Raw genomic sequence first — 16,588 nt, 5'->3', positions numbered from 1 at the left:
TGGGCAAGAGGGCTTATATAGAATGTAAATGACCTTGATGGAGATTTCAAGGAACAAAGGATTTAAATAAGGCGTCCACGCTGTAACGAAAGTGCGGCTCAGGTTAGACAGCTGGATTTCCCCCATAGCCCTCTTCCTCCGCCTCTCCCCGCCTCGCGCCTTCACCCAAGCGGATGAAAACAAACACTAACGATGGCGGCGCCGGGAGACGATCGGTTGCCGGGCTTGGAGCAGCACTGATCGCTTGACTGGCGACGGCAGCCCTGAGTAGCGCCAGTCGACCTGAGGGCGACAGCTCGCGCAGTGCTGAGAGCGAAACGCTGTAGGCCTTCGAGCCGGGAGACGCCGGAGCGTGAGGTATCCCAGCCGCGACCTGTGCTGTCCCTGCGGCGCCGGAGCGCGGACCCGTCAGCTAGGACGCGCGGCTGGCCGGCCCCAGGCCCGGGCCTCCGTAATGAGAGTCCCGAGCCGCTGTCTGTGCCGCAGCTTCGCAGGTACCAACTTCGGGGTGCGCGGATACCCCCGCATCTCTCAGCGCCCCCGGGTGGGAGGCCGTGGCTCTGCGGCCTGTCGGCTTCCTTCTGCTGGACGAGCTGCGGTTGCGTGCCCTGAGCGGTCGGGTTTTCTCGGGGGAAGCCGGGTGTCCGTGGGCCCCACCGGTCCCCGATGGTTCCTAGTCCGGGCTTGCGTCTCCGCATTCGCGGCCCTTTGGGTTGGGTCGTCAAGCTTCCCGGAGGTCGTTGGTGGGGGGTTGGGTGCCGATGGAGGTTCTCGTTTGCTGAGCGCCGAATATGTACTCCGCGTGTAGGTGAGGGTGACTGGTGACTAGTGACAGAGGGGACCCAAGGCTCACGACTGTCTTCTTACCGGCAGTGGAACGGCCCGTGGACACCCGCGATCCCTTCTCGTTGAATGCATCTCTGGGTAAGTGGCCGAGCGCCTTGTCGGGCGGTCCCCTAACTGCTCTCCATTTTCACCCTCCCAGGGAGTTAGCTCCCCGTTGGTCCGATCAGTTGGAGGTAGCATTTCACTTTCAGTGTTTCTTCCTGCTCTGGCCGCCCCACAGCCGCAAGAAAGGGTGGGTGCGGGGAAGGAATTAAAACATTCACCTCCTAGAGTTGCTGACTGGATGGGACACCTGCCTTATTCCGTTAAGTACCGAGCAACCGCAGACGCTTCCTGGACACTGAATGAACTTCCCGGTTTGTTAAGTGTTTTGACAGTGCTAGTCCCTTGGACATGGGGACCAACCACACTGCAAAGCTGTTTGGTTTCTTTGAATTTCAACTATTTTCCAGATGAGGAGAAGGCGTATACACGCTTGTGGGATAGAATCCTGACTCCTGACAATACTTTTAGTACGCAGTGGGTGATGAATATGTGTGGAAACGACTTGTCATTAAACTGTAGGGAGTTGGGCACAGTTAATTCGTGCACTATTTTCAAAGTGTGCCCCATTGGGTATAACGATCAGAAGGCGATGGCAAATGTTGAGACTGAAATTTCATGTTACAAACCACAGAGTTTCCCTTTTTTTTTTTTTTTTTTGACAGGCAGAGTGGACAGTGAGAGAGAGAGACAGAGAGAGAAAGGTCTTCCTTTTGCCGCTGGTTCACCCTCCAATGGCCGCCGCTGCAGCCGGCGCACCGCACTGATCCTGGCAGGAGCCAGGAGCCAGGTGCTTTTCCTGGTCTCCCATGGGGTGCAGGGCCCAAGCACCTGGGCCATCCTCCACTGCACTCCCTGGCCATAGCAGAGAGCTGGCCTGGAAGAGGGGCAACCGGGACAGAATCCGGCGCCCCAACCGGGACTAGAACCCGGTGTGCCGGCGCCGCAAGGTGGAGGATTAGCCTATTGAGCCACGGCGCCGGCTTCCTTTTTTTTTTTTTTTTAAAGACTTATTCATTTATTTGAAAGGCAGAGTTACAGAGAGAGAGAGAGATTGTCTGTCTGCTGGTTCACTCCCCAAATGGCTGCAGTGGATGGAGGAGGGCCGATCCAAAGCCAGGAGCCCGGAGCTTCTTCCGGGTCTCCCACATGGGTGCAAGGGCCCGAGGACTCGGACCATCTTCCACTACTTTCCCAGGCACATTAGCTGGATTGAAAGTGGAGCAGCCTTGAACTAGGGTGCATATAGGATTCTGGAACTGCAGGTGGCGGCTTTACCTGCTACACCACAGCACCAGCCCTGAGTTTTCCTATTTTTTTAAAAAAGGATTTATTAATGTATTTGAAAGGCAGAGTTATAGACAGAAAGAAAATGAGAGAGAGAGATCGTCTACACACTGGTTCACTTCTAAAATGGCTGCAGGGGCAGGCCAAAGCCAGGAGCGGGAGCTTCTTCCATGTCTCCCATGTGGGTGCAGGGGCTCGAGCACTCTGGCCATCCTCCGCTGCTTTTCTAGGCACATTAGCCGGAAGCTGGGTCAGAAGCAGAGCAGCTGGGACTTCCAACAGGCGCCCATGTGGGATGCCAGCATTGCAGGCTGTGGCTTAACACTAAGCTGTAATATTGGCCCCTACAGAGTTTTTCTTTACTGATACCTAACAGATTATTTTGTATTTGTATTTTTCCCTCATGAATAGTTATGAAACCTGAAACAAATACTACAGATATTTAAGAACAAAACATTCCAGATTGAATTGCTTTATGATTTATTTATGTATTGCCAAAGTCAGAGTTAGATTGTCTAAGCAGTAGTTCACACCCTAGATGGCCCCAATGACCAGTGCTTGGTCAGACAGGAGCCAGGAGATTCATTCAGGTCTCCCACGTGGGTGGCAGGGGCCCAAGCACTTGAGCCGTCTTCTTTTGTTTTTCCCAGGCCATCAGCAGGGAGCTGGATTGGAAGTGGAGCAGCTGGGACTTGAACTGGTGCCCATGTGGGGTGCTGGCACTGCAGTGTGGCAGTTTTACCTGTTATGCCACAACGCTGGCCCCAGAGGATATTGTATTTCAGGATTAAGAATCAGGTGAACAAAGTGGAGTTCAGTCATATAAGCGTCCTGGAAGTGTCCTGGATGGAGCTGTGGGCAGGAAATCTCGCTTGTATTTTTTTTTTTTTTTTTAACAGAGTGGACAGTGAGAGAGAGACAGAGAGAAAGGTCTCCCTTTGCCGTTGGTTCACCCTCCAATGGCCGCTGCGGCGATCTGATGGCAGGAGCCAGGAGCCAGGTACTTATCCTGGTCTCCCATGGGGTGCAGGGCCCAAGCACTTGGGCCATCCTCCACTGCACTCCCTGGCCACAGCAGAGAGCTGGCTTGGAAGAGGGGCAACAGGGACAGAATTTGGCGCCCCGACCAGGACTAGAACCCAGTGTGCCGGCGCCGCAAGGCGGAAGATTAGCCTAGTGAGCCGCGGCGCCGGCGCTTGTATTTTTTTATTGTCCTTTCCTCCCTCATTAACTTGTGATCTGTATGACTCAGTTCAAGGTGTCCAGGTTTGAGTAACACTATATTGCTTCAGACTTTTTGGCTTAAGGTTACTTCAAAAAGTTTGAGAAAAATGGAAATAATGTTTAATGCAAAAGTTTTGAAATATATGCAAGCGTAAGTTTTTCATAATTCTCATTTTCTTTTTTTTTTTTTTTTCTTTTTTTTTTTTTTTTTGACAGGCAGAGTGGACAGTGAGAGAGAGAGACAGAGAGAAAGGTCTTCCTTTGCCGTTGGTTCACCCTCCAATGGCCGCCGTGGCCGGCGCGCTGCGGCCGGCGCACCACGCTGATCCGATGGCAGGAGCCAGGAGCCAGGTGCTTTTCCTGGTCTCCCATGGGGTGCAGGGCCCAAGCACCTGGGCCATCCTCCACTGCACTCCCTGGCCACAGCAGAGGGCTGGCCTGGAAGAGGGGCAACCGGGACAGAATCCGGCGCCCCGACCGGGACTAGAACCCGGTGTGCCGGCGCCGCTAGGCGGAGGATTAGCCTAGTGAGCCGCGGCGCCGGCCATAATTCTCATTTTCTATCAACTTTTTAAAGACCCCTCATGTGGGCTTGAGAGTCTTAAATATATACACTTCAGTAAAGTTTATTCTTGAGCAGAGCTTATCTAAAATTTATGTGTGGACAACTTGGAGGTGATTTCCAATGTGGAGTATCAAGATGAGTAAGATGAATTTCCATGAACTACCATTTTTTTTTATGCATAGATTTAATGGGGAAAAGTGCCTAGAGTTTCTGTTCCTTGCTGCTGCTTTATTGAATTGTGGAGATGAATAAAAGCTGTAAGTAGCAGGAGTTAGGACAGAGGTACTGTAGCCAGGAAGATTCAGAGGAAACTGTATAGTCCTTTTGTCCCAAGGGGAATCAAGAAACCTAACTAAAGTTTGGGTTTTAAATCTTTTTTTGTTAAAAAGAATTATTTGGGGTTGGTGCCGTGGCGCACTGGGTTAATCCTCTGCCTGTGGCGCCGGCATCCCATACAGGCAGTGGTTCTGGTCCCAGCCACTCCTCTTCCAATCCAGCTCTCGGCTGTGACTGGGAAAGCAGTGGAAGATGGCCCAAGTGCTTAGGCCCCTGCACCCACTTGGGAGACCAGGAAGAAGCTCCTGGCTTCAGATTGGCGTAGCCCTGGCCGTTGCTGCCATTTGGGGAGTGAACCAATGGAAGGAAGACTTTTCTGTCTCTCTCTCTCTCACTGTTTGTAACTCTGCCTCTCAAATAAAAGAAAGAAATAATCTAAAAGAAAAATATTTGTTTATTTTAAAATTTTTAAAATATTTTTACTTATTTGAATGGCAAAGTTACAGAGAGGCAGAGGCAGAGAGATGTCTTCCATCCACTGGTTCTCTCGCCAAATGGCCACAACTGCTCGAGCTGGGCTGATCCATAGTTGGGAGCTTCTTCCGGGTCTCCCACAAGGGTGCAGGGGACCAAGGACTTGGGCCATCTTCTACTGCTATCCCAGGCCATAGCAAAGAGCTGGGTCGGAAGTGGAGCAGCTGTAGGCAGTGGCTTTACCCGCTATGCCAAAGCACTGGCCCCCAAGATTGATTGATTGATTGATTTAAAAGGCAGAGAGAGACAGAAATCTTCCATCTGCTAGTTCACTCACCAAATGGTTGGATGGGACCAGGCTGAGCCAGGCTGAAGCTAGGAACCAGGGTCCTCCAAGTCTCCCACGTGGGTGCAGGGACCCAAGAGCTTAGACCTTCTTTCTCCGCCTTCTCAGCCACATTAGGGAGCTGGATCAGAAGTAGAGCAGAGGCCGGTGCTGTGGCACAGCGGGGTAAAGCCCTGGCCTGAAGCACCAGCATCCAATATGGGCGCCGGTTCTAGTCCCACTGCTCCTCTTCCCATCCAGCTCTCTGCTATGGCCTGGGAAAGCAGCAGAAGATGGCCCAAGTCCTTGGGCCCCTGCTCCCGCATAGGAGACCTGGAAGAAGCTCCTGGCTCCTGGCTTCAGATCGGCGCAGTTGTGATCATTGCTGCCATCTGGGGAGTGAACCAGCAGATGGAAGACCTCTCTCTCGATCTCTACCTCTCTGTAACTCTGTCTTTTTTTTTTTTTTTTTTTTTTTTTTTTTTTTTTTTTGACAGGCAGAGTGGACAGTGAGAGAGAGAGACAGAGAGAAAGGTCTTCCTTTTTGCCTTTGGTTCACCCTCCAATGGCCACTGCGGCCGGCGCACCACGCTGATCTGATGGCAGGAGCCAGGTGCTTTTCCTGGTCTCCCATGGGGTGCAGGGCCCAAGCACTTGGGCCATCCTCCACTGCACTCCCGGGCCACAGCAGAGAGCTGGCCTGGAAGAGGGGCAACCGGGACAGAATCCGGCGCCCCAACCGGGACTAGAACCCGGTGTGCTGGCGCCGCAAGGCGGAGGATTAGCCTAGTGAGCCGCGGCGCCGGCCTGTAACTCTGTCTTTTAAATAAATAAAATAAATCTTTAAAAAAAAAAAAAAAAAAGAAGTAGAGCAGCCAGGACTTGAACTGGCACCACGTGGAATGCCAGCACTGCAGGCAGTGGCTTTACCCGCTACACCACAGTGCCAGCCCCAGGTTTTAAATCTTTAAAAGGAAATCCTGAAAAGAAATTTAAATTAATTGCTTTTAATTTATACTAGGGGCCAGTAATGTGGCACAGTGAGCTAGGCTGCCACCTGTAACCCTGGCATTCCATGGTAGAATGCTGGTTCAATTCCTCGCTCTTCTACTTCCAGTCCAGGTCCTAGATTGTATACCTGGGAAAGCAATGGAGAATGGCCCAAGTGCTTGGGCCTCTGTCAACCCATGTGGGAGACCTGGTGGAGCTCTGGACCCAGGCTTTGGCCTGGACAAACATGGGCTGTTTCAGCCTTTTGGGAAGTGGACTATGAGTAGATTCTTCTCTACCTTTCTTCTCTCTTTCTCTCTCTCCCTTTTTCTCTTCCTCTATCGCTGTGCCTTTCAAATAAATAAAATATTAAAAAAAATTGTAGAATAAATCGTTGGGCAACTCATTAGAGAAGCTGAGAAGTCCTTTGAAGGCCTGTGTAGGTTACATAATTTGTCTTATCCTGATGGTGTCCTCCATATGTCCTTCATCACAAAAGAAGGGATAAGAATGTGAATCATAATTACTTAGAACAACTTGATGGGGGCTAGAGCTGTGGCACAGTGGGTAAAGACACTGCCTGCAGTGCCAACATCCCATATGCGCATCGGTTCAAGTCCCTGCTGCTCCACTTCCCATCCAGCTCTCTGCTGTGGCCTGGGAAAGCAGTAGAGGATGGCCCAAGTCCTTGGGCCCCTGCACCTGCATAGGAGACCCAGAAGAAGCTCCTGGCTCCTGGCTTTGGATCGGCTCAGCTCAATCCGTTGTGGCCATCTGGGGACTCTCTCTGCCTCTGCCTTTACCTCTCTGTAACTCTGCCTTTCAAATAAATAAATAAATCTTTTTTTTTTTTATTTGACAGAGTTATAGACAGTGAGTGAGAGAGACAGAGAGAAAAGTCTTCCTTCCGTTGGTTCACTCCCCAAATGGCCGCTACAGCCGGCGCTGCGCCAATCCGAAGCCAGGAGCCAGGTGCTTCTCCTGGTCTCCCATGCGGGTGCAGGGCCCAAGCACCTGGGCCATCCTCCACTGCCCTCCCGGGCCACAGCAGAGAGCTGGACTGGAAGGGGAGCAACCAGGACTAGAACCAGGCGCTCACATGGGATGCCAGTGCCGCAGGCGGAGGATTAACCAAGTGAGCCACGGCTCCGGCCCCCTTGAATCATATTTAAGTATTCCTTACAAAGGCACTTTCGTGCCTCCCTAGTAACCTAATCTTTACTTCTTTATGTGAAAATTCTCAACTGTGTATTTTTGAATTTTGCTTCTGTCCTATTCTTTCCCATTTCCCTTTGAGACTCCTGTTGTACATATGTTAGACCTTTCTTACATCCTGTGTCTCTCAGGTAACTTAATGCCTCACTTTGTACCTGTTGTCATGGTATGATTTTTTTAAAAAGATTTATTTATTTATTTGAAAGTGTCACCCAGAGAGGAGAGGCAGAGAGAGAAAGGGGGGGGAGAGTGAAAGAGGTCTTCCATCCGATGGTTCACTCCCCAATTGGCTGCAATGGCCAGAGTTGCACCAATCCAAAGCCAGGAACCAGGAGCTTTTTCCAGGTCTCCCACGCAGGTGCAGGTGCCCAAGGACTTGGGCCATCTTCTGCTGCTTTCCCAGGCCATAGCAGAGAGCTGGACTGGAAGAGGAGCAGCCAGGACTAGAACCGGTGCGCATATGGGATGCTCGTGCTTCAGACCAGGGCGTTAACCTGCTGCGCCATAGCACCGGCCCCTGTCATGATATGATTAACCTTAGGTAGTGTCTCCGAAATATATGAACAGTGTTTTTTGTTTCCTTTCTTTGTTTTTTTAATATTTTATTTATTTGAAAGGCAGAATTAGAGATCTTCCATCCACTGGTTAACTCTCCAAATGGCCACAACTGCTGGAGCTTGGCTGATCCAAAGCTAGGAACCAAGAACTTTTTCTGGGTTTCCCATGTGGGTTCAGGGTCCCAAGAACTTGGGCTATCCTCCGCTGCTTTCTCAGGCACATTAGCAGGGAGCTGGATTTGAAGTGGAACAGCCTGGATTCAAACTGGCGCTCATATAGGATGTGGGTGCTGCCACAGCACTGACCCATCTTTTGTATATTTTTTTTTCTGATAAGGTAATCTTTTATTCCCCTCCCCCCGCCCTCCCCTGGTTCCACATTGTCCTTATGTGCATGTAAGGTTAAAAGCTTGGTCTTGCAGTTTGGTGAGGCCACTGTTGGTCCCACTTTTTAGGTTCTAATGTACACCGTTGGCTTTCCAGGGTTTACTTGTGAACAGTCAGCAAATGAGAGGCCTTCCTCTTCACCTGGTCCTCTGGACTTGCCCTTGGCATCCCAGTGTAGTTTCTCCAGTGTTCTCTGGAATCTTATATTCTTTGCTCCATTTTTCATTCTTCTGTTGCTGTGTGCTTCATTCTCAGTTTTGTCTTCTGGCCTATATTCTCTTCCACTAGTTTTCTCTTTTGCTGGCCTCATCTGCTATTAAAGTCACCAACTGGCAAATCAAAGAAATTTAGTGTATTTGGCTTGTTTTTCAGTTTTAGAGTTTCTATTTGGTGATACACACAAACACACACACATGCGCACACACATATATACACATTGCGTGTAGGTTTTATATATAAATTTTATATATTTAGATATATTTTATGTATATGTATGACTTATTTTTTTGAAATAGAGAGTTAGAGGGAGAGTCAGAGAGAGAAATATCTTCCATTCGCTGGTTTACTCCCCAGATTACTAAAATGCTAGGGATAGGCCAGGCTGAAGACAGGCGCCTAGAATTCCAGCCAGCTCTCTCGTGTGGGTGGCAAAGGGCCCAAGAACCTGGGTCGTATTCCTCTGATTCCCCAGGTTTATTAGCAGGGAACTTAATGGGAAGTAGAACATCCAGACTCAAACCAGCTATTCGGGTTTGTTTTTTTTTTTTTTTAAATGGTTTCTAGTTCTGAGTCAGAATTCTAAATTGTAGGGCGAAAATTGTTGCTTAGTAAGTAAGCCACTGCCTGTGACACTGGTATCCCATTTGGGCACCACTTGGAGTCCTGGCTGCTCCACTTCCCATCCAGCTCCCTGCTAATGTGCCTGGGAAAGCAGTGGAACATGGCCCAAGTACTTGACCACCTGTGTCCATTTGTGAGACCTGGAAGAAACTCTTGGCTCCTGACTTAGGTCTGACCCAGCCCTGGCCGTTGAGGCCATTTGAGGAGTGAACCAGCGGATGGAAGACCTCTCTCTCTCTGTCTCTCCTCTCTCTGTAACTCTGCTTTCAAATAAATAAAATAAATCTTAAAAAAAATTCTCATTTGTTGGCCCGTGCCACAGCTCACTTGGATAATCCTCTGCCTGCGGCACTGGCACCCCAGGTTCTAGTCCCGGTTGGGGCGCCGGATTCTGTCCCGTTGTTCCTCTTCCAGTCCAGCTCTCTGCTGTGGCCCGGGAGGGCAGTGGAGGATGCCCAAAGTGCTTGGGCCCTGCACCCGCATGGGAGACCAGGAGGAAGCATCTGGCTCCTCGCTTTGGATCGGCGCAGCACGCTGGCCATAGCAGCCATTTGGGGGTGAACCAACGGAAGGAAGACCTTTCTCTCTGTCTCTCTCTCTCACTGTCTAACTCTGCCTGTCAAAAAAAATTCTCATTTGTGTGCTTTATTTTGTTGACCATTTTATGCATAGTTATTTTAAAGTCTTTGTCTAACTCTGTTGGTTTTTTGTTTTTTGTTTTTTTAAGATTTATTTTATTTATTTGAAAGAGTTACAGAGAGAGGAGAGACAGAGGGAGAGAGATCTTCCATCCGCTGTTTCACGCTCCAAATGTCCACAATGGCCAGGACTTGATCAGGCTGGAGCCAGGAGCCAGGAGCTTCTTCTGGGTTTTCCACATGGGTGCAGGGGAGGGGCCAAGCACTGGGGCCATCTTCCACTGCTCTCAGAGGAACATTAGCAGGGAGCTGGATCAGAATTGGAGCAGCTGAGCCTCAAACTGGAGCCCATTTGGGATGCCAGCACCACAGGTGGCAGCTTTACCTGTGTTGCCAAGTGCTGGCAACTTGGTTTTTTGTTTTGTTTTCTTTTTTTTGTTTTGTTTTGTTTTGTTTTCTTTTTAAAGATTTATTTATTTGAAAGGCAGAGTTAGAGAGAGAGATCATCCTTCCACTGGTTCACTCCCCAAATGGTTATAACAGCCAGAACTGGGCTGACTGAAGCCAGGAACTTTTTCTGGGTCTCCTACGTGGGTATAGGGGCCCAAGCACTCGGGTCATATTCTGCTGCTTTTCCCAGGGCATTAACAGGGAGCTGGATCAGAAGAGCAGCCAGGACTTGAATCAGCCCCCATATGAGGTATCGGTGCTGCAAGCTACAGCTTAACTCCCACGAAGTTTGTTTGACAAGTTGAAAACAGATCTGGAGATTGGTTATGGTGATGATTGTGCAGCATTATGAAGATGGATAGTCCCACAGAACTAGTCTTAAAAATGATTAAGACAGTACATTTTACATTTTACCACAGTAAAAAAATTTGAAAAGAAGTGGTAGTTTGAAAGTCATGGTTACACAGAGAGGAGAGGCAAAGAGAGAGCGATCTTCCATCTGATGGTCACTCCCCAGATGGCTGCAATGTCTGGAGCTGTGCTGATATGAAGCCCAGAGCTAGGAACATCTTCCGGGTCTCCCATGTGGGTGCAGGGGCCCAAGGACTTCAGCCATCTTCCACTGCCCTCCCAGACCATAGCAGAGAGCTGGATCAGAAGTGGAGCAACCAGGTCTTGAACTGGTGGCCATGTGGGATGCCGGCACCTCAGGCAGTGACTTTACCCTCTATGGCACAGTGCAGGCCCAGAAGAGGTAGTTTGAAGTCATACAGATTATAACTACATTTAATAATTTTCTGAAATAAAAAATCACCATTTTTATAAATAAAAAAGAAAGAATATGGTAGTATATTTATCTGGATTGTATATTATGGATGAAAAGAGAATGCAAAGGGGGCTGATGTTGTGGCATAGTGGATAAAGCTGCTGCCTGTGTTGCCAGCATCCCATGTAGGTGCCATTTTGAGACCTGGCTGCCCTGCCTCTGCTGATGGCCTGGGAAAGCAGTGGAAGATGGCCCCAGTACTTGAGTCCCTGCCACCCTTGTTGGAGATCTACAAAAGCTTCCTGGCTCCTGGCTTCGTCCTGCCTCAGCCCTGGCCGTTGCAGCCATCTGGGGAGTGAACTAGTGGATGGAAAATCTCTTATCTATTTATCTCTCCCTCTCTCTGTAACTCTGGCTTTCAAATAAATAAATCTTAAAAAGAAAAAGCAAATGGAAAGACAGGCAGGGACTATGAAAAAGAGGGAATTATGCAGATTTAAAGGAATAGGGAAAAGACCTACACATACATGGTATGTATCATCTTTGTCCCTTTGGTCAATTTGTATCCTATTCTTTTTTTTTTTTAATATGTATTTATTTATTTAAAAGTCAAGAGTTACACAGAGAGAAGAGAGGCAGAGAGAGAGAGAGAGAGAGAGAGAGGTCTTCCATCCGATGGTTCACTGCCCAGTTGGCCGCAGCGGCTGGAGCTGTGCTGATCTGAAGCCAGGAACCAGGAGATTCTTCCTGGTCTCCCACGCGTGTGCAGGTGCCCAAGCACTTGGGCCATCTTCTACTGCTTTCCCAGGGCATAGCAGAGAGCTGGATTGGAAGTGGAGCAGCCAGGTCTCGAATCGGCACCCACATGGGATGCCGGTGCTTCAGGCCAGAGCGTTAACCCGCTGTGCCACGTGTGTCCTCTTCTTAAAATGCTGCCCGTTTCCCTGAATATCAAATGGTACAGCTGCTTTGGAAAAAAGTTTTGCAGTTCCTCAAAAAGTTAAATGTTGAATTACCATATGACCCAGGAATTCCACTTCTGCTTGTATAGCCAAGAGAATTGAAAGCATATGTTAACATAAAATGTGTACACTGAGGTTCTTAGTAGTCTTTAAAGGTATACTTAAAGTTTGTGGGAAATGTGCGTTATGAAAAACTTACACATGGAATTCAAAATTTTTTATACCAGAAGAAAGTTATCTTTTAATCCCAATGTCCATGAACTTTATGGTGGTACTCATACTAGACAAAAAGTAGAGACAGCTCAGATGCCACTAGCTGATGAACTCATAAGCAAAATAGGCTACATATGTGCAGTGGAATATTGTTTAGCCACAAAAAGGAACGAATGCCTGACTGAAGCATGCTACAATGCAGATTGAACCTTAAAAACAGTATTCCCTGTGAAAGAAGCCAGTAACAGAGGGCCACATATTGTGTGACTTTGTGTATGTCACATGTCCAAGATAAGCAAATCTTACGGATAGAAAGTACCTTCGTGGTTGTTTGGAGTTTCGGGGTTGAGAAGTGGAGAGTGAATGATAATAAAATTGTGATTTCTCTTTGGTAAGATGGAAATGTTCTGAAATTGGATAGTGATGATGGCTACACAGCCTTGTGAATATACTAAAACCACTGAGTTATATACTTGAAAATGTTGACTTTTGTGGTATGTGAATTGTATCTTAATTCTTAAGAAAAAGTGTGTGAAGTCATGTTAGAAAAAATTCAGCCTACTGCTTTGTCAGCATCCTAATCTGAAACCCCTGTTCAAAAGCTAGATCTAGGTCTCCTGCCTTTAAATGAGTCCCTGTTCCTAGAACTTCTCACTCTACTGATCCAAGACCTCCTTTCCTTGCTACCGTGCAGTACTCAGGCCTTTACAAGCCTGACGCTTTACTGTTCATGTGATCTCTTCATTTGGAGCTAGCATTGCTGTAGCTACCACACATTCTCTTTCTTTTACAGGTCTTTTTTTAGGATTTATTTATTCATTTATTTGAAAGTTATTGCAACAGAGAGCTCTTTGATGCACTGGTTGACTCCCCAGGTGGCCCCAACAGCTGGAGCCAAGAACTCCTCCCATCACTTTGGGGGCAGGAACCCATGTACTTGAGGGCCATCATCCACTGGTTTCCCAGGCACATTATCAGATGGCTAGCTGGGGAGCCAAGAAGCCAGGACTTGAACCAAGTGGCAGCTTCACCTGCTGCACCACAACACTGGCCCCACCATGAGAGATTTTAAATTAGTGTTTACTCTAGCATGAACTTTTAGCCCCCTTCACTCTAAGGAGAGGATATCCCGTGATGGGATCTGGATCCATCACAGTCATTCAGACTGTATGAAAAAGTGTGTTTGAAGTCAGCCCACATGGAGACAGAACTAACTTTAGAAAATTTCTGTCCTGAGTGAGAATTACTTAAGTCTTCCACCCTGTCACAGACTGATGGTCATTTTAAAAATGTGTCTTTTGGGCCACCTTGTGGCATTCTGGGTTAAGCTGCTGCCTGCGATGCCAACAGCTCACATCTCAGTACCTGTTAGAGTCTCAGTTGCTCTGCTTGCCATCCAGCTTCCTGCTAATGTACCTGGGAATGCAGGGGATGTTGACCAAAGTACTTGGGCCCCTACAACCTATGTGGGAGTATTGGATGGGACACTAAGCTCCTGGCTTCTGCCTGGCCAAGTGCCAACCATTACAGCCATTTGGTGAGTGAACCAGCAAATGGAAGGTCTCTTTTTCTCTCTGAGGGTCTCGCTCTTTGTTACACTGCCTTTCAAATAAGTAAAATACATCTTTAAAGGATATATTTCTGGGGCCTGCACTGTGGCGGAGCAGGTTAATGCCCTGGCCTGAAGTGCTGGCATCCCATATGGGCGCCAGTTCTAGTCCCGGCTGCTCCACTTCCAATCCAGCTCTCTGCTATGGCCTGGGAAAGCAGCAGAAGATGGCCCAAGTGTTTGGGCCCTTGCACCCACATGCGAGACCCGGAAGAAGCTCCTGGCTCCTGGCTGCAGATCAGTGCAGCTCTGTCCATTGCAGCCAATCGGGGAGTGAACCAGCGGATGGAAGACCTCTTCTCTCTCTTTCTCTCTCTCTCTCTCTCTCTCTGTGCGTGTGTGTGTGTGTGTGTGTGTGTGTATGTGTAACTGACTTTCAAATAAATAAATAAATCTTTAAAATATATATATATAATATATATTTCTTAGTTTAAATTTTTAAATTTTTTTTTGACAGGTAGAGTTAGACAGTGAGAGAGATAGACAGAGAGAAAGGTCTTCCTTCCATTGGTTCACTCCCCAAATGGCCGCCACCACCGGCACTGCACTGATCTGAAGCCAGGAGCCAGGTGCTTCCTCCTGGTCTCCCATGCATGTGCAGGGGCCCAAGCACTTGGGCCATCCTCCACTGCCCTCCCGGGCCACAGCAGAGAGCTGGACTGGAAGAAGAGCAACCGGGATTAGAACTCGGCGCCCATATGGGATGCCAGCACTGCAGGCGGAGGATTAACCAAGTGAGCCATGGTCCCAGCTCCAGTTTAAATTTAAAAAAAGCAGATTACAGAAAAATTGTGGGTATATTACAGTTAATTTTCTCTTTTTTTAAAATATTTAATTTATTCATTTGAAAAGCAGAATTATGGAGAGATCTTTCATCCACTGACCCACTTCCCAGATGACTACAAGAAGCGGGGCTGGGCCAGGCCACAGCCAGGAGCTTTATCCAGGTCTCCCATGTGGGTTCAGGGGCCCAAAGAATTGGGCCATCTTCCACTGCTTTCCCAGGCATACCAGTAGGGAGCTGGATGGGAAATGGAGCAGCTGGGGCTGGAACCTGTGCCCAAATGGGATGCCAGCATTATAGGTGGCAGTTCAATCCGTTAAACCACGTGCCAGCCCTTCTTTGTATTACTTTTTAATTTATTTATGTGAGATGAAGAATGACATAGAACTTCCATCTTCTGGTTGACTCTCCAAATACCCAACATGGCTGGGACCAGCCTAGGCTGATTCTGGGAGCCAGGAATCAAATCAGAATTTCCCATGTGGGTAGCAGTCACTCAAGCCATCCGTCACTGCTGCCTTCCAGTGTCTGCCATTAGCAGGAAGCTGAAGCCAGGTGCTTGCTCCAAACCCTAGGTACTCTGATGTAGGATGCAGGCATCTTCACTGTGGTCTTAACTGCTAGGTTAAATGGCCAGCTTACAGTGGGTTTTCTCTTCACATAAATTCACACTTTTTTTTTTTTAAAGATTTATTTTTTTGAAAGAATTAGAGAGAGAGAGGATACGAATGAGAGAGATTGATTTTTCCATCCACTGGCTCACTCCCCAAATGGCCACAACTGGACTAGTCTAGTTCAAGGAGCCTGGAACACCATCTGGTTTCCCACGTGAGTAGCAGGGACCCAAGTGCTTGGTCCATCTTCTCTGCTTTTCCAGGCTTGTTAGCAGTAGAAAGCTGGGACTCAAACAGGCTCACGTGGGCTACTGACCTCACACGCAGTGGCCTTACCTGCTGTGCCACAACGCTGGCCCCTCTTTTTTTTTTTTTTCTTTGCCTAAATCCTTGAAAGAAGTTACTTGGATTTCCTAAAGAATAAGAGTGTTGACCAAAGGTTAATTGTATCAAATTCAGGAAATTTAATACTCATGCAATATTGTTACTATTACCTGAGACACAGGTATTAAAATGCTGCAAATTGTTTCAGTACTATTTAGAAACTTTTCTAAAATTCATGAACTAGTCCAGGATCCTATATAAAATTTAATTATTAAGCTGCTTCATTCTTCTGTAGTCTGAAAATCTTTCAGCCTTTTTTGTCTTTCATAATACTAATACTTTTTAACAATGCAAGCCCATTTTTTCTGTAAAATGTCTTTTAATTTGAGCTTGCCTGATTGCTTGCAAGAATATTCCATAAATGATTTCATGGCTTTTTTACTAGGCAACATCAAGAATAGATACAGGGGCAGAATTTGATGCAGTGGGTAAGACCACTTGGGATGCTTGCATCTCATATCAGAGTGCCTGGGTTGAGTCCTAGCTCCGCTCTTGATTCCAGCTTCTCACTAATACACGTTCCTGGAGGCAGCAACTGATGAGACAAGTACTTGGGTCCCTTGTGGGAAACCCAGATTGAAATTCCATCTCCTGGCTTCAGTCTGGCTCAACCTTGGTAATTCTGAGCATTCGGTGAGTGGTCAGTAGATGGGAAATCGCTGTCTGTTTCTTTGTCTCTGCTTTTTATTTTTGTTTTTTTTTTAATCTTTTTTTTTTAAATATTTATTTATTTATTTGAAAGTCAGAGTTACACAGAGAGAGAAGGAGAGGCAGATAGAGAGAGAGAGGTCTTCCATCTGCTGGTTCACTCCCCAATTGGCCACAATGGCCAGAGCTGTGCCAATCCGAAGCCAGGAGTCAGGAGCTTCATTCTGGGTCTCCCACGCAGGTGCAGGGGCCCAAGGACCTGGGCCATCTTCCATTGCTTTCCCAGGCCATAGCAGAGAGCTAGATGGGAAGAGGAGCAGCCGGGACTAGAACCGGTGCCCATATGGGATGCCGGCGCTTCAGGCCAGGGCGTTAACCCACTGCGCCACAGCGGCAGCCCCTGTCTCTGCTTTTTAAATAAAATGAAAATATATAAATAAATAATAGCTAAAAAGGGCTACAATGTCACTTTCCCTTGTAAAGATCACATCC

The 16,588-nt window shown here is 47.9% G+C and overlaps 1 protein-coding gene across 14 annotated transcripts in view; it reads left to right on the top strand.

Moving 5' to 3' along the window:
* The first annotated feature begins 51 nt into the window (after window positions 1–51).
* The window catches only part of ATG13 (autophagy related 13), a 67,958-nt gene continuing 51,421 nt past the window's right edge, over window positions 52–16,588 (top strand). For 4 of the 14 annotated variants that reach the window (XM_008270400.5, XM_002709080.6, XM_089327086.1 and 1 more), the window contains exons 1-2: window positions 150–494; window positions 809–924. The gene's annotated coding sequence lies outside the window, so the exon portion shown is untranslated. Of the gene's footprint in view, window positions 495–808; window positions 925–16,588 lie in introns of all 14 variants that reach the window. The other 10 variants (XM_089327122.1, XM_089327104.1, XM_008270368.5 and 7 more) reach the window with 6 other exon arrangements.

Source organism: Oryctolagus cuniculus, chromosome 1 (genome assembly GCF_051225735.1).
Source record: "Oryctolagus cuniculus isolate XC-2025 breed Fujian yellow rabbit chromosome 1, ASM5122573v1, whole genome shotgun sequence".
Lineage (NCBI taxonomy): Eukaryota > Metazoa > Chordata > Mammalia > Lagomorpha > Leporidae > Oryctolagus > Oryctolagus cuniculus.
The sequence above is the reverse complement of the archived record's forward strand: the minus strand, read 5'-3'. Positions and strand labels throughout refer to the sequence as shown.